This window comes from Lepidochelys kempii, chromosome 8, assembly GCF_965140285.1.
Source record: "Lepidochelys kempii isolate rLepKem1 chromosome 8, rLepKem1.hap1, whole genome shotgun sequence".
Taxonomy (NCBI): Eukaryota; Metazoa; Chordata; order Testudines; family Cheloniidae; genus Lepidochelys; species Lepidochelys kempii.
Window position 1 is genome coordinate 107,518,438 of NC_136387.1, and position 27,619 is coordinate 107,546,056.

General features: G+C 42.6%; 1 protein-coding gene across 11 annotated transcripts in view; it reads right to left on the minus strand.

Annotated features, from left to right (window-relative positions):
- Window positions 1-27,401, minus strand: part of PTPRF (protein tyrosine phosphatase receptor type F) — a 427,370-nt gene extending 399,969 nt beyond the window's left edge. For all 11 annotated transcript variants that reach the window (XM_073357995.2, XM_073357994.2, XM_073357992.2 and 8 more), the window contains exon 1: window positions 27,319-27,401. The gene's annotated coding sequence lies outside the window, so the exon portion shown is untranslated. The remainder of the gene's footprint in view (window positions 1-27,318) is intronic.
- Window positions 27,402-27,619: the final 218 nt, after the last annotated feature.

The window sequence follows — 27,619 nt, forward strand, 5'->3', positions numbered from 1 at the left end:
GGACAGTACCCATCCCCCCAATATAGACTGCAGATTATTCAACCATATTAGTACTCAAACCCTTCAAATCGACTATGAAATGTTTGCAGCACTGGGCACTTCGAACATAAACTCTTCGGGGTAAGGGCCTTGCCCCTGCATCTCCCTGCAAAGCATCCACCACATTGTTAGGAATACAAAAATAATAAAAAGAAATAAAAAAACAAGAGTATCAGTCCAATAGGAAAATACTGATTGCCCGAACTCTATTCACCAAGAGGAAGCCAAGAATGTATTTAGTAGGGAATAATCCATCATTTATGGATTGTGGATTTTACCCTTCAGTCTGAATTTCAATGGAGGGCTAGTGTACAAATGTAATGGGAGTTCTCAATTCAGGAAATCAGCATCTATGGCAGAATGTGTATCAGTGTTGGGATGTCATTACCAGGTCTTTAGATAAGCTATTACCAGCAGGACAGTGGGGTGGGAATAGGTATTGTTTCATATTCTCTGTGTATATATAAAGCCTGCTGCAGTTTCCACGATATGCATCTGAGGAAGTGAGCTGTAGCTCACGAAAGCTTATGCTCTAATAAATTGGTTAGTCTCTAAGGTGCCACAAGTCCTCCTTTTCTTATTACCAGGTGTGTTTAATTATTGCTTTTACAGTGATCAGGAAATGGCTGCAAGGCACTTGTTCTTCAAAGAGACAAATCATCACAGGGCAATGCAGAGTGTTTTAACAACTGTAAATACTTCACCATCTGCAAAGTCACCTGATTTAAACATCAACCCCAAAAAATATTCATTATTCCATTCTTCCCTTTCCAAACCATAGGTATATATCTACACAGTACTTGTATCAACACTGACAGCATGGTATCCAAGTGCCTATGTACGCATGGTTTAATACATGTTTAGCACATAAAGAAATACATAAGAAGAAATCTGCACAGAAAGGTTCTCTTATGGGTACAATATGTAGCACATATGTGAGTAAGCACACACAATACTTCAACTGACATTTAGTTCTATCTGAACTGTAAACAATATATCACACCCAGGAAAGTAAATCTACTGTACTCCTTTCACTTTAAGGTGAATACAAGCCAATTGTTTTCATACGGATACACCATCTGTAAGGAAAATAAATCTTAGTGTCCAGTAGAAGAGTTGAAGCCTACATGGAATTTAGGATCAAACAAATTAAAAGTCAGTTACTCAGACATTCAGAGGACTCCGGCAGACATGAAGCTTTCAGATTAACAAGTCCATCAAACAATAGATGCAACTCCTAATGTCTGCTCTGATGCCAAGAAACGGAGGTGGCTTTCGAATCAGCACTGAAGAGTTCTAGGCAGTGCTTGCACTAGAAATCTGAAATGTGGCCATAAGGGTAAGATTTTTAAAAGCTCTCAAAACTGGCCTAACTCTGGGAGCTTTACCACTGACTTCAATGGGAGCTGAGGTAGGCCAACACTGAATGCTTTTGAAAAGCTCACCATAAAGCCACTATCAAATCAAAACAACTGACCCATTTTACACGGTTTTCACGAAACCTTGGCATGAGCCACATACTCAGGTAGCAGATTGCTCGGTCCTTAAGAGGAGGTATAGCAAGCAGAGAGAGCATCCAAACACTCAGTGAATCCAGGACCAAGGTAAGGGAGTGAGCCAATTGCAGCCCTCCCTGGACTGAATAAAAGGCAGACCTTTCATTTCGGGCCTTGAAGAGTAGGTTGAAATGGATGTTGAGGAGCCCCAAAGCAGAAATAAATTAAGAGATGAGTTACAGAGGAACCACTTTTAACTGCTCAAAAATTTTTAGCTTTTCCATGGGGATTCAGGCTTCTAAATCACTTTGATGCTGTTGAAAATTTTACACATAGAATCATAGAATATCAGGGTTGGAAGGGACCTCAGCAGGTCATCTAGTCTGCTCAAAGCAGGACTAATCCCCAACTAAATCATCCCAGCCAGGGCTTTGTCAAGCCTGACCTTAGAAACTTCTAAGGAAGGAGATTCCACCACATCTCTAATTTGTTACTAACATCTCAAAAACGTACAACTCCAGTGCAAACAAACGGACCCTTTCACACAAACATGCACAAAGTGACTTATTTCAGAACAGTAAAAGTCACTTCTCCATTTCACTACCAAATTTCTATTTTTTTAATGGGAAAAGTTTCTCTTTTTGCCATTCTTCTTACTCTCAAAACTGCTTAAGAGATTTTGATCTATGTTTAAAAAAATATATTAAAAATGGAAAAATTTGGCCTTCAATGCTCCACAAACACTTGGTGGCTGAAAACAGGAGGTTACACTAGAAAGAGTTATGCAACCTTGACTATTGTGGTCACTGCCAATTTTACACAGAGCATGTGTATACACACACACGCACATTATGTTAATAAATTTAATCCCATTGCTTCCAGTGCCACTGGCATAAAGAAAATGCTTTAACTCTGTCTGGGTACTGCCGTGACAAGAACGTCTCTAAAGAGACAGTGAAGAGAATTTGTGTCTTTACCTGAAAGCAGCCATAATTAGGAAGTGATGGATGCCACTAGTAAAAATGAGTGACGCTTTTCTGGAGCTCTCTTATCTGTAACTGTGCTGTTTTCAGATAAAGTAACCCTTTCTGTCAGATGATGTCAGGAACATCTACAGCCAGTCAGTCACTCTGCTATTGAGGAAAAAATGTAACATACGTGTCATAACATCTACATACTGGTTTTACCAGCCCTTCTTCCTTGCTCGTTTTGTCAGTTAGACTCCTTAATTCACAAAAAGAAAAGGAGGACTTGTGGCACCTTAGAGACTAACCAATTTATTAGAGCATAAGCTTTCGTGAGCTAGCTTATGCTCTAATAAATTGGTTAGTCTCTAAGGTGCCACAAGTCCTCCTTTTCTTTTTGCGAATACAGACTAACACGGCTGTTACTCTGAAACCTAACTCCTTAATTCAGACAGTGCCGATGGGTAGTACTCTCTGGGCAAGTTAAAACAGCCAAAAAAACCCTCTCCAATGTTCCTTCTTTCACACACTGTACCAATGTTCCCTCCTATTTTTTACATCTATGTGCAGAATGAATTTTGTTATGTGCACCAATATGGAGGTGATGTGTGGTGAGGCAGAGGGGTTTGGGAGGGGATTCAGGGCTAGGGCAGAGGGTTGGGGTGCGTGCCCTGGAGTGGGGCTGGGGATGAGGGGTTTGGGGTGTGGGAGGGGGCTCAGGGCTGGGACAGAGGGCTCCAACTGGGGGTGAGGGTTCTGGGGAGGGGATGCGGGGTTCATGGTGTGGGAGGGGGCTCGGGCAGAGGGCTCCGGCAATGATGGGTTTGGGGTGCAGGCTGCCCCAGGGCTGCGGTGGGGAGAGAGGACTCCCCCCATCCCTCTCTTGCCGCAGCAGCCCAGGGCTGGGAGAATGCACCTCTCCCCTGGCCCCAGCACTGCCGCAGCCAGAGGAGAGGTGCCTCTCCACACCTGCGCGGCCCTTGATAGCCTGTTGCACAGATGTGCAGCTTAGAGGCAATTTAGCTCAGTACCAATAGCACACCCCTTTACACAGCAGACAAAAGTACTTGCCATTTGGAGGCAATTATGCTAAAGCAAAAATCAAGAGCTAATCTTTTTCCTTGGTCCTGTGTGGTGGATGACAAAGTGGAACCACTGCAAGGAAACATTTGCAAAGAAAATGTGGAAGATTATAAACCAGAATCAATTTAGAATTCAGTGAGATACCCAAAAAAGGATTCAAACTCTTACACCCTTAATTTTAAGGCTTTTAAAATATTATAAAGTGGAAAGGAATATATTATATAATGCAATTAACCCAGACTACACAGATGGTCTTCAGTTTCTAAACCACCATATAGATACCATCTCTCTGGATGCAAAGCACTGTGTTCCAATGGACAAGCAGGGTCAACTTCCTAATCACTAACTGAAGAAATTAGACCCCGCAGACTGCTAACGGCTATCAAGAAAGGTAATCTGAAATCGGCCACACCTCTGACTAAGGTGGCCTCATTAATTTAATGGAACTGCTTGAAAAAGGGCACCGACATGATGAACAAAATGGGGAAAGATGGACAGGGCGGGCAGGTAAGTCTTTCAGAGCAAGGAGTCCGGTCCTTTGTCGAGCAGCCTACCTACATTTTTAAGCGACTAGATCAGACCTTGAAAGACACGAGTCTAAATTCTTCAATACTCTAAATCGGCGAAACCTTTTCAAGACAAGCAATACCACTTAACTGTTGATCAAGTTCATGAAACAGTGACTTCCTTTCATAAGGCAAAGCTTAAATCTCTGTGATCTCCTTATGAAATTTCACAGAGGCAACAAACAGACTTCATAGGTTTCATTCTTGATCTTTAGGCACAGTCTAAGACTATTAAATACTTAACCATTGCATGTTATGGATTGCATATAACTAACAAGCTCGTGACTATTTCTTTGGCAGGGATGTTTTGAAGAATCAGGTATTGCCAGTCACTGATCACATGCTTTCTTAGTAGTTTAGAGTAACAGAAGCTGATGAGCCACTCTGATCAGGCACGTGTTTTATCCTGTACTGCAAAGCAAAGATCGCCACTGAATATTCAGTACAGTACAATGCAGGTTAGTGTAGTTTCATTTGCACAAAAATATCAGAGTACTTCACTAGCAATTACAGGGTACACATGCAACTGTAATTTAACAAGGAGGTTAAATGACAGTATGGTAAGTAGCATATGTTGATTTAGGAAGAAAGGAGAGCACACTGACAAAATAAACAGAGGACTTTAATAGTAGACTAAAGTCCTTACTTGGGGTCAAATATTATTTTGCAAAATATGCACCATCAGTTCTTTCAGGAGTAAATCCTGTTCTAAAGGATATCTGGAGTACTTTTTTCTTTTTCTTTTTTCTTTTTCTTTTTTTTTTTTTTAAGAAACAGAGTCATGTCTGCAGCAGAACTGGTATGGTTCTGCAGCACAGCAGGATGGGTAGGATCTGGGAAGGCTATGTCAGGATGGGTTTGAGCATTGGCCTGTTAAACCCAGGGTTGTGAGTTCAATCCTTGAGGGGACCATTTAGGGATCTGGCGCAAAAATTGGGGATTGGTCCTGCTTTGAGCAGGGGGTGGGACTAGATGACCTCCTGAGGTCCCTTCCAACCCTGATAGTCTATGATTCTATGATGTATACATGCGAGCTGAGCAAAGACTCTGTGCATCTCCTCAGTAGGGACTTCTGGGTAGGACAGACTGCAAGAAGGCGAAGTCTAGTGGATCTGTGGCAATGCACAACTATCAGCCATTTCCCCCATGGAGAGGAAGCATGGGAGGAATGGGGGCTATTCCAGCTCTGAAGCTGGAACACAAGTCAGTCGCAGCTGTGTTGTCTCCTCAAAAATCCCTCCAAGGGACCTCCAGCACACCAGCTTGCTGCACAGCCGATACACTAAGGAGAGTAATTTGGGGTAAAATGTTAAGTTTCCAAACTGTGTGTATACAAGTAAACATCTCACCATTTACCAACACCATACATTTCTGTTTACTTTATTAATAATTTATATTAATTGTTAGCACAAAAAGGCCCCAATCAGGATCGGGTCCCCCTTTGATCTGTGCTCTGTACAAACAGTGCCTTTCAAAAACTATTAACAGTTTACATCTTCACATACAAGGGTTCATCAGAAACAACAGAGGAGGAGAAGGACCTGGATGTATTAGTCTATCAAATGACAATTACTAGCCACCAATGTGAGGCAACCCTGAGAAGGAGGGGTGGGCAGGCAAATGTGATCCTAGGATGTATCAGGTGAGGAATTTGCAGCAGAAATAGGGAAGTATTTACTGCCATAGAATAAGGCACTGGTAAAACCTCATCTAGAATACTGGGTACCATTATGGTTGTAACAGATACAGCAATTCCCGGCAATATCGTTGCAAGATCTTATTGGAAAAAGTGCATGATCATGGGGAACTTCAGTCTGAGTGACACATGCTGCCAGTACTCAAATATCCTTGGAATTTTTAAACATTATAGATTACTAATTAGATGTGCTAATAAAGTTTGCAGATGATACAAAGCTGGGAGGTATTGCCAATTTAGAGAAGGACAGGGGTATCCTACAGGAGGATCTGGATGACCTTGTAAACTGGAGTAATAGTAATAGGATGAAATTTAATAGTGGGAGTTTAAGGTCATGCATTTAGGGATTAATAACAAGAATTTTAGTTATAAACTGGGGATGCATCAATTAGAAGTAACGGAGGAGGAGAAGGGCCTGGGAGTATTGGTTGATCACAGGATGACTATGAACGGCCAATGTGATATGGCTGTGAAAAAAGCTAATGTGGTCTTGGGATGCATCAGACGAGGTATTTCCAGTAGGGATAAGGAGGTTTGAGTACCGTTATACAAGGCACTGGTGAGACCTCACCTGGAATACTGTGTGCAGTTCTGGTCTCCCATGTTTAAGAAGGATGAATTCAAACTGGAACAGGTACAGAGAAGGGCTACTAGGATGATCCGAGGAATGGAAAACTTGTCTTATGAAAGGAGACTCAAGGAGCTTGGCTTGTTTAGCTTAACCAAAAGAAGGTTGAGGGGAGATACGATTGCTCTCTATAAATATATCAGAGGGATAAATACCAGAGAGGGAGAGGCATTATTTAAGCTCAGTACCAATGTGGACACAAGAACAAATGGATATAAACTGGCCACCAGAAAATTTAGACTAGAAATTAGACGAAGGTTTCTAACCATCAGAGGAGTAAAGTTTTGAAACAGCCTTCTGAGGGAAGCAGTGGGGGCAAAAGATCTATCTGGCTTTAAGATTAAACTCGGTAAGTTTATGGAGGAGATGGTATGATGGGATAACATGGTTTTGGTAATTAAATATTCATGGTAAATGGGCCCAATGGCCTGTGATGGGATATTAGATGGGGTGGGATATGAGTTACCCAGGAAAGAAGTTTCTGTAGTATCTGGCTGGTGAATCTTGCCCATATGCTCAGGGTTTAGCTGATCGCCATATTTGGGGTCGGGAAGGAATTTTCCTCCAGGGCAGATTGGAAGAGGCCCTGGAGGTTTTTCGCCTCCCTCTGTAGCATGGGGCACGGGTCACTTGCTGGAGGATTCTCTACTCCTTGAAGTCTTTAAACCACGATTTGAGGACTTCAATAGCTCAGACATAGGTGAGAAGTTTTTCGCAGGAGTGGGTGGGTGAAATTCTGTGGCCTGCGTTGTGCAGGAGGTCAGACTAGATGATCATAATTGTCCCTTCTGACCTTAGTATCTATGCATCTATGACAATTTCCTAATTCAAAAAAAGTGTTGCAGCCAACACAGGGGATTCCTTATTAGACTTTGACTTAACAGATAAAGAGGAACTGATCACAGAACTAAAAAAATAAAGGTATCTTAGATGTAAGTGATCATGACTTGATCACACTTATAATGCGTGAGCAGAATAAAGTCCAGACCAGTGATATGTATTTGCTTTAATAGGGCCAATTTCACAAAGCTGAAACAAATATGAGCCAAATCAACCAGGAGGAAGAATTTAAACAGGAAAATGTGAATGATAACTGAGAATCATTTAAGAACACCTTCCAAGATGCCCCAAAAGCCACAATCCCACAACAGAGGAAGAAAGCCATGCCGATTCAAAAACCGATCTTGGGGGGAAATGAAGGCAGCCATTTAAAAAAAAAATGTAACAAATGGAAGGAAAATGGAGGTTGGTTTTAATGCAGAAAGTTAACATTGTGCCAATTTTTAAAAAAGGTAAACGGGATGATCCAGGTAAATATAGGTCTGGCAATTTAACATCGATCGATCCCAGGCAAGATAATGGAGCATCTGATGTGGGAGTCAATTAATAAAGAACTGAAGGAAGGTAATGTAATTAATGCAAATCAATATGGGTTTATGGAAAACAGATTCAGTCAAACTAACTTGATATCTTTTTTATGAGATTACAACTTTGATAAGGAAATAGTGTTGACGTCATATATTTAGACTTCTGTAAGGCATTTCACTCGGTATCACATGACATGTTGTTTAAAAAACTAGAATGATATAAAATTAGCATGTCATATATTAAATGGATTAAAAACTGGCTGAGAGGACTTAAAATGTAATTGTACATGAGGGACTGTCACTGAGAGGGTGTGTTTCCAGTTGAGTCCTGTAGGGATCAGTTCTGGGCCCCATGCTATTTAATATTTTTATCAATGATCTGGAAGAAAGCATAAATGATCATGGATAAAGTGTGCAGATGACACAAAAACTGGGGGAATGGTAAAATAATGAAGAGGACAGGTTAATGATCCAGAGCAATCTGCACTGCTTGGTAAACTGGGCACAAACCACATGCATTTAAATTCAGCTAAGGTAAATATATACAGCTAAGAACAAAAAATGTCAACCATACTTACAGGATGGGGGACTCTGTCCTGGGAAGCAGTGACTCTGAAAACAATTTGGGGGTTGTGATGGATAATCAGCTGAACATGACTAAGGCTAAGATTTTGTCATGGTTATTTTTAGTAGAAGTCATGGACAGGTCACGGGCAATAAACAAAAATTAACGGAAGCTGTGATCTCTCTGTGATTTTTGCTGCTGCGCCTCCGTGGTTTCCCCCACCACCGTGGTGGCTGTGAGCTGTGAGGTTCCCCCTCCGCCCATGGCAGCTGGGAGCTGCAGGGTGACCATATTTCCCAAACAGAAAATGGGACACGCCCGAGGTGTCCCTGTTGCCCATTGTTGGAACCTCGGTAGTCTGTCACCTGTCGCTGGAACTTTGCAGGGGGCCCCCCGTCGCTTGTCGCTGCTCTCACCTGTCGCTGGAACCCTGCCAGGGCCCCACTGGCTGTCAACTCCAGAGTCCTGCAGCCCCTGGGAAGCAGAGAATGTCATGGAGGTCTCGGAAGTCACGGATTCCATGACCTCTGTGACAAACATAGCCTTAAACATGAGCTCCCAGCATGATGCTAAAAGAACAGGAGTACTTATGGCACCTTAGAGACTAACCAATTTATTGGAGCATAAGCTTTTGTGGGCTACAGCCCACTTCATGATGCTGTGGCCAAAAGAGCTAATGCGATCCTGGGATGCACAAACGGGATTCTTGTGTAGAAGTAGAGAGGCTATTTTACTTCTAGATTTACCACTGGTGAGACAGCTGTGGGAATACTGGGTACAGTTCTAGTGCCCACTATTCAAACAGGATGTTGATAAATTGGAGAGGGCTTAGAGAAGAGCCATGAGAATGATTAAAGGATTAGAAAGCATGCCTTATAGTAATGAACTCAAAGAGCTCAATCTACTTAGCTTAACAAAGAGAAGGTTAAGGGCAGGGGTGAAAGTAAGTTAGAGGAGTCCTGAGCAGGGGGTGTGGCCTCAACCGGAAGAGGCAGGGCCTTAAATCCCTGGGCCCTTTAAATCTTGATTTAAAGGGCCAGGGCTCCAGCTGCGATAGTGGCGGCTGGGAGCCCCAGGGCTCTTTAAATCACTGAAGAGCCCTGGGGGCTCCCGGCTGCCACTGCTACCCCAGGGCTCTGGACTCTGACAGAGCTTTAAAGGGCCTGGGACTCCGCTGTGGTAGCAGCTGCCGGAGCCCCGAGCCCTTTAAATCCCCACCTGAGCCCCACCGCTGCTACCCCAGGGCTTCAGCAGCAGGGCTCCAGCGGGGATTTAAAGGGCTGGGGCAGTAGCGGTGGCTGGAGCTCCAGGGCTCTTTAAATCCCCGCCAGAGCTCCCCCCCACCCCTACCCCAGGGCTCAGGTGGGGATTTAAAGGGCTTGGAGCTCCTGCCGCCGCTACCGCCCCAGCCCTTTAAATCCCCTCCGCTGCTACTGCTACCCCAGGGCTTCGGCAGCAGGGCTCAGGAGGGGATTTAAATGGCCCTGGGGCAGTAGCGGCAGCTGGAACTCCAGGTCCCTTTAAATCCCCACCAGAGCCCCACCGCCACTACCCCAGGGCTCGGGCAGCAGGGCTCAGGCCGGGATTGAAAGGGCCCTGGGGGGGATAGCAGCGGCTGGAGCTCTGGGGCCCTTTAAATCCCCGGCACAGCCCTGCCGCTGATACCCCAGGGCTTTAAATTGCTCTCTGGGAAAGCTGGACCTGGTACGGCGCACCGGCTTACTTTCACCTCTGGTTAAGGGGTGACTTGATTATAGTCTATAAGTATCTACATAGAAATAGTATCTAGCAGAGAAAGGTCTAACACGATCCAATGGCTGGAAGTTGAAGCTAGAAATAAGGCTTTAATTTATAATGGTGAGAGTAATTAACCATTGGAACAATTTACCAAGGGTCATAGTGGATTCTTCATCACAGACCATTTTTAACTCAAAATTGGAAGTTTTTCTAAAAGATATGATCTTCTAGGAATTATTTGGGGGACTTTCTCTGTCCTGTGTTATACAGGAGGCCAGACTACATGGTCAAAGTGGTTCCTTCTAGTCTTGGAATCTATAAATTAAGTTTAGTATCTCTGGGGTCCATTGTATTAATTTAATGGTTTATGTATTTTTATGGGGAGGGGAGGGAAGAGTCGGGGTGGTTTAAAGAACTGTACTGAACAATGTGCTAGACAAAAATGGACTCTTGGAACAAAACATGTTAAGTGATTTTCATTTACTATAGTACACTGGACCCTCGCTAGAATGCGCGTCTATATAACGCAAATTCGGATATAACGCGGTCGCGGCCATGGATCCCAAATTTAAGTACAGTACAATTTTTTTGAGTTTTAAGTGACTTTAGTGTTCATTACCTTATCATTCATGCAAGATCGCTGGAGGAAAGACACATACTGTATCACAGTCCAACGAGGAATTCGACTTCGAGGGATTTACAGAGGAGGAAGTTGGAAGAACAGACACAGAGTGGATGGCAAGAGCTATCCCAGCAACTGTCCGGGCTCGGGGTAACAGTTCTGCCACAAAATAACAAGTCCACGATTGTGTACTTTACCGAGTTAGCCAGCTATAAAGCATCGACATCATATTTCTATAAGATTTTCACCCAGACAGAACTCTCCAAGGTATGTACGAGTTTTTTGTTCTACCATCATCATCACCATACATTTGCGTAGTTGTGTCGCTGAAATAATTTAGTCAAGTCCCTAAGACGATTGCTGTAGGCCTAGAACGCCATATAAATGTAATGTAATAAAAATGTATTTATCTTTAGAAAGATGTCAAAAATGTTGGGCAAAAGGAAGGCTTACTCGGTGCAGGAGAAATTGGACACTATCGAACGACTTAGAAATGGCGAAACCCAGACAAAGATTAGCCGTGATATTGCCATTAACGAGTCCACCTTTCGTGGAAGGCTAAAGAATGCTGACAAGCTCAGAACTTACATGCATAACCTGGATGAAGAGCATGGCCTTCAAAGAAAATGAGCCCGTTTAGCGAATGATGCCGATCTTGATTCTGTGGCGTACACATGGTTTGTGCAAGAACAGCAGAAAGGCATTCTGATCTCTGGTCCGCTTATAGCCATGAAAGCGGAAAAATTCGACTGGGAACTTAATGGCGAATTCAGGTTGGCTGTGGCAATTTCAGAAAAGACATGGAATCTCTCAGATTGCAGTTTCGGGAGAAAAACGCTCTGCTGATGACAACACCATGCAATCGTACCCTGCGATGCTGAGGGGAATTTTACAAACATAGAGTTACTCGGAGGAACAGGTTTACAATGCAGATGAAACAGGAATTTATTATAAAATGTTGCCTGATAAAACCCTGGCTGTCAGAACAGATGAACGTAAGAAAGAAGGATATAAACAGGCAAAAGATCGCCTTACTTTATTGTTTTGTGTGAATGCAACAGACAAGCATAAATTAAAACCATTGTGCCTTGGAAAGTCTCGCATGCCTCGGTGCTTTCATCACGTAAATGTGAATTGCCTGCCGTTTTCGTACAAGAACTCCAAAAATTCCTGGATGACAAGTGAGATTTTTGAACAATGGTTCTTCACAGAATTTGTCCCTTCTGTGCGAAAGCATTTGCAGGCAAAACGCTTAGAAGAAAAGGCCATTCTTTTGCTAGACAACTGTCCAGCGCAACCTCCAGCCGAAAGACTCAGAACCTGTGATGATAAAATACGGGTTGAATGCTTACCTAAAAACATGACTTCCAAAATCCAGCTGCTTGATCAAGGTGTTAACGCCATTTTTAAGCAGCACTATCGACGGAACTTGGTACGACCAATGATAGAAAGCGAGTTATCTGTCACCGATTTTTTGAAGAAGTTGACTATAAAAGACATTTTACATTGGCGGAGATTCCTGGAATTTATTGCACGCTGAAATGATAAACCGCCGTTGGATGGTGGGACTGAGAAAGTCATTTGGCCACCTGCTCCTCGAAGAAAATGAAGAAAGCCGATCACAGTCTGATGAAGAATTCGACTTTGAAGGATTTACAGAGGAGGAAGTTGGAAGAACAGACATGGAGTGGATGCAGGAGTTCTCCCGGCAACTGTCCGGGCTCGGGGTAACTGTCACAAAATATCGAGTCCTGGATAAGAGGCGACGATGAAGCAGAAGAATTTTATCCCACTGCTGAAAGTCTAACGGATGACCAAATTCTTCAGGCAGTACGACCAAACAACATTCCAGAAGCTGAAGAATTGGCCTTTGCCATGGAAGAAGAGGAGAAAGATGAAGCGGACAGCATTCCAACATCAACTACAACCGTAGCCGGCTTAGAGACTGCTTTGAGATGGTTTGAGACGCAAGACGTTGAGCCTATAAAAATTATGCAGCTTCGTAGTCTTTTGCAGTTTCCTAAGCAGAAGCAGCACAGCAGCAAGAAGCAAAAGGAACTCACCGACTTTTTTAAGAAAAACTAGACTAGTTTATTGTAATGTCTACTTTAAATCTCTAATAAAGCAACACTTTTTGTCTCCTTTATTCTTTCCTTTACGTAGGAGTTTATTTTCTAAGGATTTCTATACTTTATGGATATGAAGGTAATTAGCACTACAAAAATTTCTATATACGTATTTATATATACAGGGTATATAAATTTCTCTACGGCATTCCATACGCGAAGACGGAAGTTTCTCTATGGCATTCCATATGCAAAGATGGAAGTTCATGGTGCCTGAAAGTGGACAATCAAAACAAAGCACACAAAGCATTTAACCGAATTCATTAAAATCACTTCCATTTTAAAACACAATTTCCACTGATGCCCATGGTGATTATTCTATCTTATAGACTCGTTTTTTACTATAGTTCTGAGTTTTGATGCTATTGTTAGCGCACTATAAACTGCAAATACACAACTACATACACCTGTACTGAAATTTCGGTCATAAAAATATAATTTCATTTGAACGCGGTCCCCACTATAACACAGTACTTGGAACGGATCCCAAATCCCGCATTCTAGCAAGGGTCCGGTGTACTATATATTCATATTTAAACAGTATGACAGGGAAATATTTAGTTTTATTTATTTATTTTTTCCTCACAGTGAAATGACTAGCCAAATATTATTATTTTATCAACTACAATTGGTTAATAACATAGTAAAATTGGTTCATAACTTAGATTGCTTAATAATTAAATCACACAGTGTTACATTAAAGAGTCACTTGTGGGTCATGAGCCTCAGCCAGAATATCACTACCCTAGACTATCTGGGATGTTTTAAAAGACAAAGAAATTTAAACAGCATCTACTGCAGTGTTTCTCAAACTAGGGGTTCTGACTCAAAAGGGGTCCCAACCCCGTTATGGGGAATCATGGTATTGTCACCCTTACTTCTGCCCTGCCTTCAGAGGCTGGAGAACAATGGCTGCTGGCCAAGCACCCACCTCTGAAGGCAGCGCCGCCGCCAGCACCAGCCAGAAGTAAGGGTTGTATGGTATGGGGGGGTGTCATAAATAGAAAGGAAAGGGTAACCACCTTTCTGTATACAGAACTATAAAATCCCTCCTGGCCAGAAGCAAAACCCTTTCACCTGTAAAGGGTTAAGAAGCTAAGATAACCTCACTGGCACCCGACCAAAATGACCAATGAGACAAGATTCTTTCAAAGCTGGAGCGGGGGGAGACAAAGGGTCTGTCTATCTATGTGATGCTTTTGCTGGGAACAGATCAGAAATGATCTTCAGAACTTCTGTTAAGTTAGTAAGTAATCTAGCTAGAAATGTGTTAGATTTCCTTTTGTTTAAATGGCTGGTAAATAAGCTGTGCTGAATGGAATGGATATTCCTGTTTTTCTGTCTTTTTGTAACTTAAGGTTTTGCCTAGAGGGATTCTCTATGTTTTGAATCTGATTACCCTGTAAGGTATTTACCATCCTGACTTTACAGAGGTGATTCTTTTACTTTTTCTTTAATTAAAATTCTTCTTTTAAGATCCTGATTGCTTTTACATAGTTCTTAAGATCCAAGGGTTTGGGTCTGTGTTCACCTATGCAAATTGGTGAGGATTTTTATCAAGCCTTCCCCAGGAAAGGGGGTGTAGGGCTTGGAGGGATATTTTGGGGGGGAAGACGTCTCCAAGTGGGCTCTTTCCCTGTTCTTTGTTTAACACGCTTGGTGGTGGCAGCATAGGGTTCAAGGACAAGGATTAAGTTTAGAAGTGTGTGCAACAAGAGTGATGTAGTGGTGGGAGTCTGCTATAGACCACCGGACCAGGGGGATGAGGTAGATGAGGCTTTCTTCCGGCAGCTCACGGAACCTACTAGATCGCATGCCCTGATTCTCATGGATGACTTTAATTTTCCTGATATCTGCTGGGAGAGCAATACAGCGGTGCATAGACAATCCAGGAAGTTTTTGGAAAGCGTAGGGGACAATTTCCTGGCGCAAGTGCTAGAGGAGCCAACTAGGGGGGGCGCTTTTCTTGACCTGCTGCTCACCAACCGGGTAGAATTAGTGGGGGAAGCAAAAGTGGATGGGAATCTGGGAGGCAGTGACCATGAGTTGGTTGAGTTCAGGATCCTGACGCAGGGAAGAAAGGTAAGCAGCAGGATACGGACCCTGGACTTCAGGAAAGCAGACTTCGACTCCCTCAGGGAACGGATGGCCAGGATCCCCTGGGGGACTAACTTGAAGGGGAAAGGAGTCCAGGAGAGCTGGCTGTATTTCAAGGAATCCCTGTTGAGGTTACAGGGACAAACCATCCCAATGTGTCTAAAGAATAGTAAATATGGCAGGCGACCAGCTTGGCTTAATGGTGAAATCCTAGCGGATCTTAAACATAAAAAAGAAGCTTACAAGAAGTGGAAGGTTGGACATATGACCAGGGAAGAGTATAAAAATATTGCTCGGGCATGTAGGAATGATATCAGAAGGGCCAAATCGCACCTGGAGCTGCAGCTAGCAAGAGATGTTAAGAGTAACAAGAAGGGTTTCTTCAGGTATGAAGAAAGCCAAGAAAAGTGTGGGCCCCTTACTGAATGAGGGAGGCAACCTAGTGACAGAGGATGTGGAAAAAGCTAATGCACTCAATGCTTTTTTTGCCTCTGTCTTCACTAACAAGGTCAGCTCCCAGACTGCTGCGCTGGGCATCACAAAATGGGGAAGAGATGGCCAGCCCTCTGTGGAGATAGAGGTGGTTAGGGACTATTTAGAAAAGCTGGACGTGCACAAGTCCATGGGGCCGGACGAGTTGCATCCGAGAGTGCTGAAGGAATTGGCGGCTGTGATTGCAGAGCCATTGGCCATTATCTTTGAAAACTCGTGGCGAACGGGGGAAGTCCCGGATGACTGGAAAAAGGCTAATGTAGTGCCCATCTTTAAAAAAGGGAAGGAGGAGGATCCTGGGAACTACAGGCCAGTCAGCCTCACCTCAGTCCCTGGAAAAATCATGGAGCAGGTCCTCAAAGAATCAATCCTGAAGCACTTGCATGAGAGGAAAGTGATCAGGAACAGCCAGCATGGATTCACCAAGGGAAGGTCATGCCTGACTAATCTAATCGCCTTTTATGATGAGATTACTGGTTCTGTGGATGAAGGGAAAGCAGTGGATGTATTGTTTCTTGACTTTAGCAAAGCTTTTGACACGGTCTCCCACAGTATTCTTGTCAGCAAGTTAAGGAAGTATGGGCTGGATGAATGCACTATAAGGTGGGTAGAAAGCTGGCTAGATTGTCGGGCTCAACGGGTAGTGATCAATGGCTCCATGTCTAGTTGGCAGCCGGTATCAAGTGGAGTGCCCCAAGGGTCAGTCCTGGGGCCGGTTTTGTTCAATATCTTCATAAATGATCTGGAGGATGGTGTGGATTGCACTCTCAGCAAATTTGCGGATGATACTAAACTGGGAGGCGTGGTAGATACGCTGGAGGGGAGGGATAGGATACAGAAGGACCTAGACAAATTGGAGGATTGGGCCAAAAGAAATCTGATGAGGTTCAATAAGGATAAGTGCAGGGTCCTGCACTTAGGACGGAAGAACCCAATGCACAGCTACAGACTAGGGACCGAATGGCTAGGCAGCAGTTCTGCGGAAAAGGACCTAGGGGTGACAGTGGACGAGAAGCTGGATATGAGTCAGCAGTGTGCCCTTGTTGCCAAGAAGGCCAATGGCATTTTGGGATGTATAAGTAGGGGCATAGCGAGCAGATCGAGGGACGTGATCGTCCCCCTCTATTCGACATTGGTGAGGCCTCATCTGGAGTACTGTGTCCAGTTTTGGGCCCCACACTTCAAGAAGGATGTGGATAAATTGGAGAGAGTCCAGTGAAGGGCAACAAAAATGATTAGGGGACTGGAACACATGAGTTATGAGGAGAGGCTGAGGGAGCTGGGATTGTTTAGCCTGCAGAAGAGAAGAATGAGGGGGGATTTGATAGCTGCTTTCAACTACCTGAAAGGGGGTTCCAAAGAGGATGGCTCTAGACTGTTCTCAATGGTAGCAGATGACAGAACGAGGAGTAATGGTCTCAAGTTGCAGTGGGGGAGGTTTAGATTGGATATTAGGAAAAACTTTTTCACTAAGAGGGTGGTGAAACACTGGAATGCGTTACCTAGGGAGGTGGTAGAATCTCCTTCCTTAGAAGTTTTTAAGGTCAGGCTTGACAAAGCCCTGGCTGGGATGATTTAACTGGGAATTGGTCCTGCTTCAAGCAGGGGGTTGGACTAGATGACCTTCTGGGGTCCCTTCCAACCCTGATATTCTATGATTCTATGACAAGGCAAAGTTTGTACCTTGAGGAAGTTTTTAACCTAAACTGGTAAGAATAAGCTTAGGGGGTCTTTCATGCAGGTCCCCACATCTGTACCCTAGAGTTCAGAGTGGGAAAGGAATCTTGATGGGGGTTTGTCACTTTTTGAGGAGGGGCGGGGGGAAGGTTGTCATCTAAATTCCCTGTAAGCTGCACAGCCATGCAGCAGCCTTCTTAGCACCGTGCAGGTGCTCAGGGAACCCGTCCGGGGACCTGCTGGGGGAGTGGCAACCTCCCCTGGCCCCAATCTAGCCTGGCCCCCAACCTGCTGTGGCCAGTGCGGCCCAGATCCACTGCGGCGCTCCTCCCCCAGCCCCAGAGCTGCCAGGGCAGGGGGAGGCTCCTCTGCCCCCCAGTCCTCTCTCCCCACCACAGCCCAAAAGCACTCTCCTGCACCCCAAACCCCTCATCCCTGGCCCCACCTCAGAGCCCACATCCCCAGCCAGAACCACCTCACCCCTGCACCCTAACCCTATGCCCCAGCCCTGAGCCCTGTCCCACACACCGAACCCCTTGACCCCACCCCCACCACATGAATTTTGTTATATGCACCAATATGGGTGGGAAAAATTAGAGGGAACACTGGTTGTCACAACCTGAAATATTTTCAAAGGGGAACTCCCTTCAAAAAAAGTTGGAGAACTTTTCTCTGAGAAGTGACAAAACGAGAAGCAATGGTCTCAAGTTTCAGTGGGGGAGGTCTAGGCTGGATATTAGGAAAAATTATTTCACTAGGAGGGTGGTGAAGCACTGGAATGGCTCACTTAAAGAGGTGGTGGTGGAATCTTCATCCTTAGAGGTTTTTAAGGCCCAGTTTGAGAAAGCCATGGCTGGGATGATGTAGTTGGGGTTGGTCCTGCTTTGAGCAGGGGGTTGAACTAGATGACCTCCTGAGGTCTCTTCCAACCCTAATCTTCTATGAACCACTGATCTACTGTAATAGTAAGGATTAAATATTTTAAAACATGAGTTTTGAACAGGATATAAACCTTCAAAGCATAAACCAACCACTAATAGATGAGAGTGAGAAAGAAGCTTCCCCTGTGGGCAGGTTATTCAGTAATTACTTACTGCAGGGTTTCTTGCACCTTCCACTGAATAATTATCTGGTACTAAACACTGCTGGAGATAGGATACTGAATTAGATGGACCACTGGCCTGTTCCAGTAGGGCAATTCCTACTAGGTTACGTTCCTATAAATTGAAGGTGCAGCCTGACTGGAGATTCTGGCAAAGATTTTCAAAAGTGTTTGGTGATTTGAGTGCCTCATTTCCTGTGCCCGATTTGAAATACTATAAAGGGGATGATTTTGAGAAAGTGCTGAGCTCTCAAAAATCAGTAATAATTTAAAAAAATTGGTTTTTATCTTTAATTGAGCTCTCCCTTTCTGTAGCAATGCAACCTTAATATTAGTAAAACAAAGATACATTTTATGTTGCCCCCTGTAAAAACTCAATATAACAATTACATTATCTTCCCTACAATATCTTCATGAATTATTTAGATAATGGCATGGAGAGTACACTTATAAAGTTTGCGGACGATACCAAGCTGGGAGAGGTTGGAAGTGCTTTGGAGGATAGGATTAAAATTCAAAATGGTCTGGACTTACTGGAGAAATGATCTGAAGTAAACAGGATTAAATTCAATAAGGACAAATGCAAAGTACTCCTCTGAGGACAGTACAATCAATTGCACATACAAAATGGGAAATGACTGCCTAGGAAGGAGTACTGTGGAAAGGGATCTGGGTCTTATAGTTGATCACAAGATAAATGTGAGCCAACAGTATGGTATCAAGGCCTAGTGCAAGCCCTCTGTACAGGGGTGAATTTCATCCTAAATTCACAACACTATTCACCATGAATATCTCAGCCAGAATATCAGAATATACTTCTCAGCCGTCTCTGTTCGCCCTTCCAGATTCAGCAACCAGATGGCATGAGCATCAACTTTTCTCTCCACGGCTTGAATCACAGCCACTAGAGTCAGGGAGATCTCTGCAGTTTGCAGCGGGGTTTCTCTCACAGAAGTCCATCTGGGGACAGCATGGACAAACTGGAGAAAGTCCAGAGGAGAGCAACAAAAATAATTAAAGATCTAGAAAACATGACCCATGAGGGAAGACTGAAAAACATGGGTTTGTTTAGTCTGGAGAAGAGACGACTGAGAGGGGACACAAGATTGTTACAAGGAGGAGGGTGAAAAATTGTTCTTGTTAAACTCTGAGGATAGCACAAGAAACAGTGGGCTTAAATTGCAGCAAGGAAGGTTTAGGTTGTACATTAGGAAAAACTTCCTAACTGTCAGGATAGATAAGCACTGGAACAAATTGCCTATGGAGGATGCAGAATCTCTGTCACAGGAGGTTTTTAAGAACAGGTTAGACCAGTGGTTTTCAGCTCACAGTCCTCTTGCAGCTCAACCAGCACACAGCTGCGGCCCATGTGACATCCTCAGGGCCACACAGGTGGTATATATATTGTGTGGATGTGGCCCACATAACACAGAGAATTGCATATGTGGCTCACAATGCTAAATAGATTGAGAACCACTGGGTTAGACAAACACCTGTCAGGAATGGTGCAGTTATTGAATGCAGGGGACTAGACTAGATCACCTTCCAGTCCTACACTTCTGTGATCGTTCCAGTATTACAAGACAATATTGTAACAGTCTACTCCAAAATATGAATCTGTCTGAGGATATTTACCTCTAGGATAGTTGCTAACAAAGTACTGAAGTCTGCTTTCAGTGTAGTTAGTTTTTAGAAAACATTAAAAACAAGCTTGGTTTCCTACATCACTATACCAAAAGATTTTTCTACAACCCATATACATCTTTAACTATTCATGTGTCACATATTACCGTCAATAAGACCTTTCCCCGCTGACTGTCTCTAATGAAAAACTGTTCATAATTTGAACAGCCCTTTAACTATGATCTTTGTGCTATAATGGATAGATACCACAGGCGTCAGAAGGACTGCCAAAGACCCCCAACCCTCAAACAGCCTGACTCTCCTAGAACCCTTGCCCTACCGCCCCCAATCCCACCCTACCAAGGCCCATTCCCCCCACCCCACCCCACACACATTCTCCTTACCTTTCTCTCCCTGCTGACCAACCCAAAGTCCTCAAGTGGCAGGTCCCCGGCACCAATTGGATCCTCCACTGCAGTTTTGGTAGCTGACAGGTAAGGACCCAGCTACCAGCATGTGGCTCAATGCAAAGCAGGACCTGGGTGCCAGCCAACCAGGCCAGGTCATGGCTCACTCCTTCTCAGCCAGGTGGGGGGGCAGGGGGAGAACAATGGCCCGAAAACCTTTGTAAAAGTGGGGGAGAGGGGCAAGGCCAAAGTGGTGGATGAATTAATATTTAAATATCCCAGAGTGTGTATGTTTCTTTTGTTAAAATGCTGGGAGGGAGGCAGCCATTTCCGGTGCTGGTGGTAGATACATAAAAGAAGAACACAGAACAAAGCCAGATACAATGAAATACCAGTAATTTTCTACTCTTACTGTTCCAGTTTACTATTGTAAAAATTCAGGGGCTGTTTGAATTGGGTCAGGAGAGTCTGGTAACCATGTAATTGTTCAACTACTATATGGCAAACCCAATTATTTCAGGCAGCTTTAGGTCTCCACAGTTTTGCCTAAGAATGTAATGTGATACACATCCACTCTGTGTGGAACCTTTTATCCAGAAACTCTACAGCTAGATGCTACTATCTGCATAAAGATTCCCAGCTGTTGTCACCAAATGTGATTAAAGAACCTGGAATGGCAACTTATGGTCCATTCCTCCCTACCACAAAAAAATACCCATATACTTTTTAATTACACAGTCCTTTCTCATTTGAAACCCCATCCTATATTATTCCAATACTAACATCTGAGTCAGTCTGGCACTAGTTAACCAAACTTCAAGATTACCCTGGTACTGGATAGAACATAACCAATTTAATTAGCATTAAACGTATCCTCAAAGGAGAGCTTGGCACCAAAACTCCTTATATGCATAGACATGTGTATCTTGTATTTTTAATGAGTTCAGCGGTTGTCTCGGGTTTAAAAGCATGCACATAGTGTGGCAGCTATTCAAACCCATTGCTTCAGAGTGCTAGCAATTGCTGACTATGTGTTATGACAAAGCTAAATTGTCAATTATGATGATTCTACTATCACCTTTATTATATAACCTTCAGGTACCAAAATTAATTTAGTAGATAATATGACAAAACAAAAGCCACCAACAAATTGCCTAGGGAGGTTGTGGAATCTCCACCACTGGAGATTTTTTAAGAGCAAGTTAGACAAACACCTGTCAGGGATGGTCTAGATAAGACTTAGTACTGCCATGGATGCAGGGGACTGGACTAGGTGACCTCTCGAGCTCCCTTCCAGTCCTATGATTCTATGAAATGTACCGAAGAAACAAAAGAAAAGTTAAAAGAACCAGAGGGCTAGTGCTTATGTTCAATTTTGCAAATGTGATTACATTTTGCACCATCTTCAGCTACCGGTAAATACTGTTTTTTAAGATATTCAGTTTGGCAAAGAAGCCCCCAACGTAGGATAAGTAAGCATTCAGCTTCAGCCAAAGATGAACTTCACCATCAGTATACACTAGTTTAAATCTGCATCTTTAAAACACACACACAACTAATGGTAACACCAACAGCTAACCCCTTGAGGCATCAATATACTCAAGGACTCGAAACTCGACTTATTTGTTAGGTAAAATGAACTGTAACATGTCTTAAGTCCAAAGGACCCTACATAGTGATATGCAGGAATGCTGGGATAGGCCCACAAGGTCAAGGTACTGTTCATTATATTAGAGACACAAGGTAGGTGAGAAAACATCTTTTATTGGACCAACATTGTCTCTCTAATATCCTGGGACCAACACAGTTACAACAACACTGCAAACAACTGTTCATTATATAGCAGATAAAAGTATCCAGAACTTTACTGTTTTAAATTAAGTTTAAGATGCTCTGGCCAATAAAACATGTTAGTGGTATATATATAATTGAGTCATTCGGAACTGATTATATTTTGTAACAGTGCTATCTAGGTATATAAATACGAAACTAACATTTATAGTAGAAGCCTTCAGGTGAAAAAAACATTATCAAAACACATCTTACAAAGTGCACAGAAGTTAAAAACAGAAGTACTCAAAGAATTAGATGACATCAATTATCATTTTGTAATTTGGGATTAGAATACTGGTTGCAGAGAGAAAGCTCAATTTAAAGTGTGTGTTCCATATTAACTTGGAACCTTCCAAACTGCAATGGTGGCAGTTTCAGTGTTAAAAAAAGAAAAACAAAAAGCATCTCCACACCCTTAAATCTCTGCCAAAGGATGCATATTTCTAAAGAAAATTCTTGTAAACTGCACTTTTAAAATAGTTTGTACGGAGCAGCTTTTCACTTCAGGGAGTTTGTTAACTTCATGATTACAATATTCAAAAGCAAATTTTGCATACTATGTTAAATTCCTGAAAGAGAACTAACACAATAATTTGTGATTAAAACACTTTGTAGAGCATGCTTCAGGAAGTAACACAGTTACCAAGGTCTACAAAACAATCTGAATTCTGCTAATCAAGGTTACAATTTATCTTCAGGGTCTCTCTTGTAAAATCATTCCTTTCTGACTTAGACCCAGCCTGATGTGACTGAAAAGGCAACTCTGAAAACTCTCTCCTTTTCTTTTTTACTCCCATTCATCTGAATAGCAGGAAGAGGGTGAAGGAGTGGGGGTTAGGGCTTGTTTGTGTTGGGTTTTTTTTCATTGATTTTACTAAGGAAATTATTTTAAAGAAACGCCCCCAAGTTAAACTGTGACCTCAATCTGTAAGAACCTGCCCAATTTAACTGGTAAAACAAAAAAGTTACTTAAAGATTTTACTGTATGTCACTCAAACCTCATTTTCAGCTATCTATTGCATGGGCAAGACTTGCCTGTCTTAAATCATTATTTTTCTTAGATTTGCAGAAAAGCTAGGCTCATATTAGGAACCATGGAATGACTTAACTCCTCAAGGCCAGCTGAAAACTTTCAGAACTGTGTGTTTCCAAACTGTATATATAGCACACAAAAGCTACTTTGAAACCTATGCTAAATTGGGAAACACTTGAAGATTGATCTAAACTGATGCTTCTCTGAATAACAATAACATCAAGTCTGAATAACCAATGCAAATTTAGACAGAGCAAAGACAGTCAGTCATTAACACAGTGCACTGATTCAGTATGTTCCCACTTAGGTAACCCTCCTTTAAGGGTGCTGACAATCTTCTATACACTCTCCCTTAGGTAGTCAGAGAATGCTTATGTCTACGGGAACACACGTAAACAGACAATTATGGAATGTTCTCTCATGTGTTACAGAAATTTCCCATAATTCTCATGATTTCTGGGCTCGCCTCCTTGCTCACACAGTATAATCCCCGGCACAGTCACTGATGTTTCCTCTTGTCAGACAGGTTTTAACCACTTTGCTGATGTACTTGGGGCTATTATGCTGAAAAATCAACAGAGGGCCAATTAAACACCTACTGAGGATAATCCATGGTGGGTAAGATTTAGCTGTACTTTTTCAGCATTAACTGCCCCTCAGTTTTGCATTTCCCAACCTGCTTGCGAGGCAGACCCAAACTCTAACAATGCATAGCAATAGTGTGCAAACATGTGCAAGTGTTCCTCACCCACTCTGTTGAATAATCCAGCATGTGCTGGACCCAAAACTTGTCATCTGTAAACAAAACAAGGATTCCAATCATACTTGCCAACAACTTCCACTCCGTCATATTTTCTTTTTGAAGCACAAGGACTTTGGCACCCACTTTCCCATTCATACCATCTTCAGCTAACAATATTTCTGACCTGACTTGCACATACCACCTTCCCAGTACTCTCTCGGATATCAGTTGCCATTTGAACATTATCTGTTCTTGGCAGAGTATACCCTAAAATACTTAGATCCTGAAAGTTTTTGTTCTCTTCCAGCTTTGTCATCAGACTTCATTTCCCCTCACCCTCACCAGCAGCATTGGGGAGACCCTTTCAAGAATACTTAACACAACAAGATCTTCCTCCTCTAAGTCTTTGCTTAGGTATTATGACCAATTTCCTGATTTACAAACTTCCTAATTGTTTCAAACAACAGCATCCTATTTAATGAGCTTCAGGTTCCTTTCTGCACCCTCCTCCCCACAATACCAGCTAAGTAATGTAAAGCCTAATTGACTGTTAAGGTCAATGGCCAACACTTTAATCTTATTTAGTATATTCTCAGACAGTTCCATGGGTCATTATAATTTTTATTCTTACTGACAGGAAGCAATATAATATATTGGGGGAGGGGGGAAATATCAGAAAATTTGGAAATGGCAGAGATGCTTAACTTCTTCATTTCAGTTTCCAACAAGAAGGTTGGTGGTGATTGGACGTCTAACAGTGAATGCCAGTGAAAATGAGGTAGGATAAATGGCTAAAATAGGGAAAGAACAAGTTAAAAATTACTTAGACAAATTAGATGTCTTCAAATCACCAGGGCCTGATGAAATGCATCCTAGAATACTCAAGGAGCTGACTGAGGAGATATCTGAGCCATTAGCAATTATCTCTGAAAAGTCATGGAAGACGGGAGAGATTCCAGAAGACTGGAAAAGGGCAAATATAGTGCCCATATCTATAAAAAGGGAAATAAGAACAACCTGGGGAATTACAGACCAGTCAGCTTAATGTCTGTACCCGGATCAAAGTTAATGGAGCAAGTAATTAAGCAATCAATTTGCAAACATCTAGAAGATAATAAGGTGATAAGTAACAGTCAGCATGGATTTGTCAAGAACAAATCAAGTCAAACCAACCTGATAGCTTTTTTTGACAGGGTAACAAACCTTGTGGATAGCGGGAAAGCGGTAGACTGGTATATCTTGACTTTAGTAAAGCTCTTGATACGGTCTCACATGACCTTCTCATAGGCAAACTAGGGAAATGCAACCTAGATGGAGCTACAATAAGGTGAGCGCAAAACTGGTTGGAAAACCATTCCCAAAGAGTAGTTATCAGTGGTTTCCAGGCATGCTGGAAGGGCATAACGAGTGGGGTCCTGCAGGAATCAGTTCTGGGTCCGGTTCTGTTCAATATCTTCATCAATTATTCAGATAATGGCATAGAAAGTACACTTATAAAGTTTGTGGACGATACCAAGCTGGGAGGGGTTGCAAGTGCTTTGAAGGATAGGATTATAATTCAAAATGATCTGGACAAACTGGAGAAATGGTCTGAAGTAAATAGGATGAAATTCAATAAGGACAAGTGCAAAGTACTCCATTTAGGAAGGAACAATCAGTTGCACATACACAAAATGGGAAATGACAGCCTAGGAAGGAGTACTGTGGAAAGGGATCTGGAGGCCACAGTGGACCACAAGCTAAAAATGAGTTAACCGTGTAACACTGTTGCAAAAAAAGCGAACATCATTCTGGGATTATTAGCAGGAATGTTGTAAGTAAGACACGAGAAGTAATTCTTCCACTCTACTTTGTGCTGATTAGGCCTTAACTGGAATATTGTGTCCAGTTCTGGGCACCACATTTCTGGAAAGATGTGGACAAATTGTGGACAAAGTCCAGAGAAGAGCAACAAAAATGATTAACGGTCTAGAACGCATGACCTATGAGGGAAGACTGAAAAAACTGGGTTTGTTTAGTCTGGAAAAGAGAAGACTGAGAGGGGACATGATAACAGTTTTCAAGTACATAAAAGGTTGTTACAAGGAGGAGGGAAAAGAATTGTTCTTAACCTCTGGGGATAGGACAAGAAACAATTGCCTTAAATTTACCACAAAGGAGGTTGAGGTTGGACATTAGGAAAAACTTCCTGTCATGGTGGTTAAGCACTGGAATAAATTGCCCAGGGAGGTTGTGGAATCAATGTGATTGGCTATTCTAAAAGAAAGTAGATATCTGTCAGGGATGGTCTAGATAATACTTAGTCCTGCCATGAGCGCAGGGGACTGGACTAGGTGACCTCTCGAAATCCCTTCCAGTCCTATGATTTACGTTGATAAAAAGCATAAATCGTGTGAAATGTGTATATTTTACAGAGTGCTAAATTAGAAAGATGGCATGAAATATTCCCTTTTCCATGTTATCATATGTAATCCCGTTGCTTATTTTAATAGACAATAAAATATTAAACTGCAGGATTCTGCTGGTGCCTCCACAATTTGTAACTCTAAGAACATTTCTAATACAGTAAATGTCATACTTTAAATACCAATTTGTTACAGTGAAGGAAAACCTTGAGGGGAACCTACCCAAAACTTCTCTACTTTAAAAAAAGACATGTTCCAAGCTGCTATTCGTGATGCTTGATTTTACAATGTCAATCTGAGCTCAATGTACACAAATATTGCAGGGTTCCTGATAATACTCGTTTGAAAAGCAACACCATCACTAATCAGACACTGAAATGTCACTTGTGGGAGAATTTAGGAATGCAAAACTGAACATTCTAGGAGGACTGGAGTGACCTTTGAAAAACGATGTAAGTGAAACAGTAACATACATAAATGTGAGTGACAAATTCTACACCTGCCCAGACATGAATTCAGGGCTCTGCATTGATGACAACGCCCAAAATACGCCAGGAAGCAGCATGCTCTGCATTGCTTTAGGTAATAGATATGGCATCAGCTGACACAGAGTAAAGCTGAACACTAACCTCAAGTCTAGGCAGGTAGATAAAAGAGGAATTAAGAGAAAAACATTTTTGCAAGTTATCTGTAGAAAGTCAACATATTAATTATTTAACATCATCAACAGTTCTGATATTTTTAAAAGGTATTTAAGCTCATTTCTAACAAAACTTTAAAAGGACATTAAAACCCTAGCCATATTTTTCATAGGGTCTTTCTCCAGCCCCAATGGCCAAGATTACCTCTAGTAAAGCTTAGAAGAGGAAAAAACACAAAAGCAGGTATGTGGGCAAGGCAAAAGATAGTGGAAAACAAATTTCAATTTCTGGCTGTGCCTCAAACTTCTTGTCTCACCTTAATCTCACTGTACCTCAGTTCCCAGTCTGTAAAATGGAAATAATAATGCTTCCCTACCTCACAGAGATGTTCAGAGGACAAATCCATAAATGCCTGGGAGCCGCTCAAATACTAGAGTGACAGTGGCCATAAAAGTACCTAGAAAAATAAAATATATAAAAATAAATCTCCTGCATAAGCATAGTAGCAAAGGAATTTGCAGAATGAAAGGGTTAAAACCTCACATTGTGGCATAAATCCCCCACCAGGGCCAAGTCTGTGTATCTGGAGTGGGGGTGGGAGTGACAGATTCCCATTCAGCCACCATGAAAACTGAGAGAGGGGGGGACAATTACCTATGAACCACGAGCCCCATGCT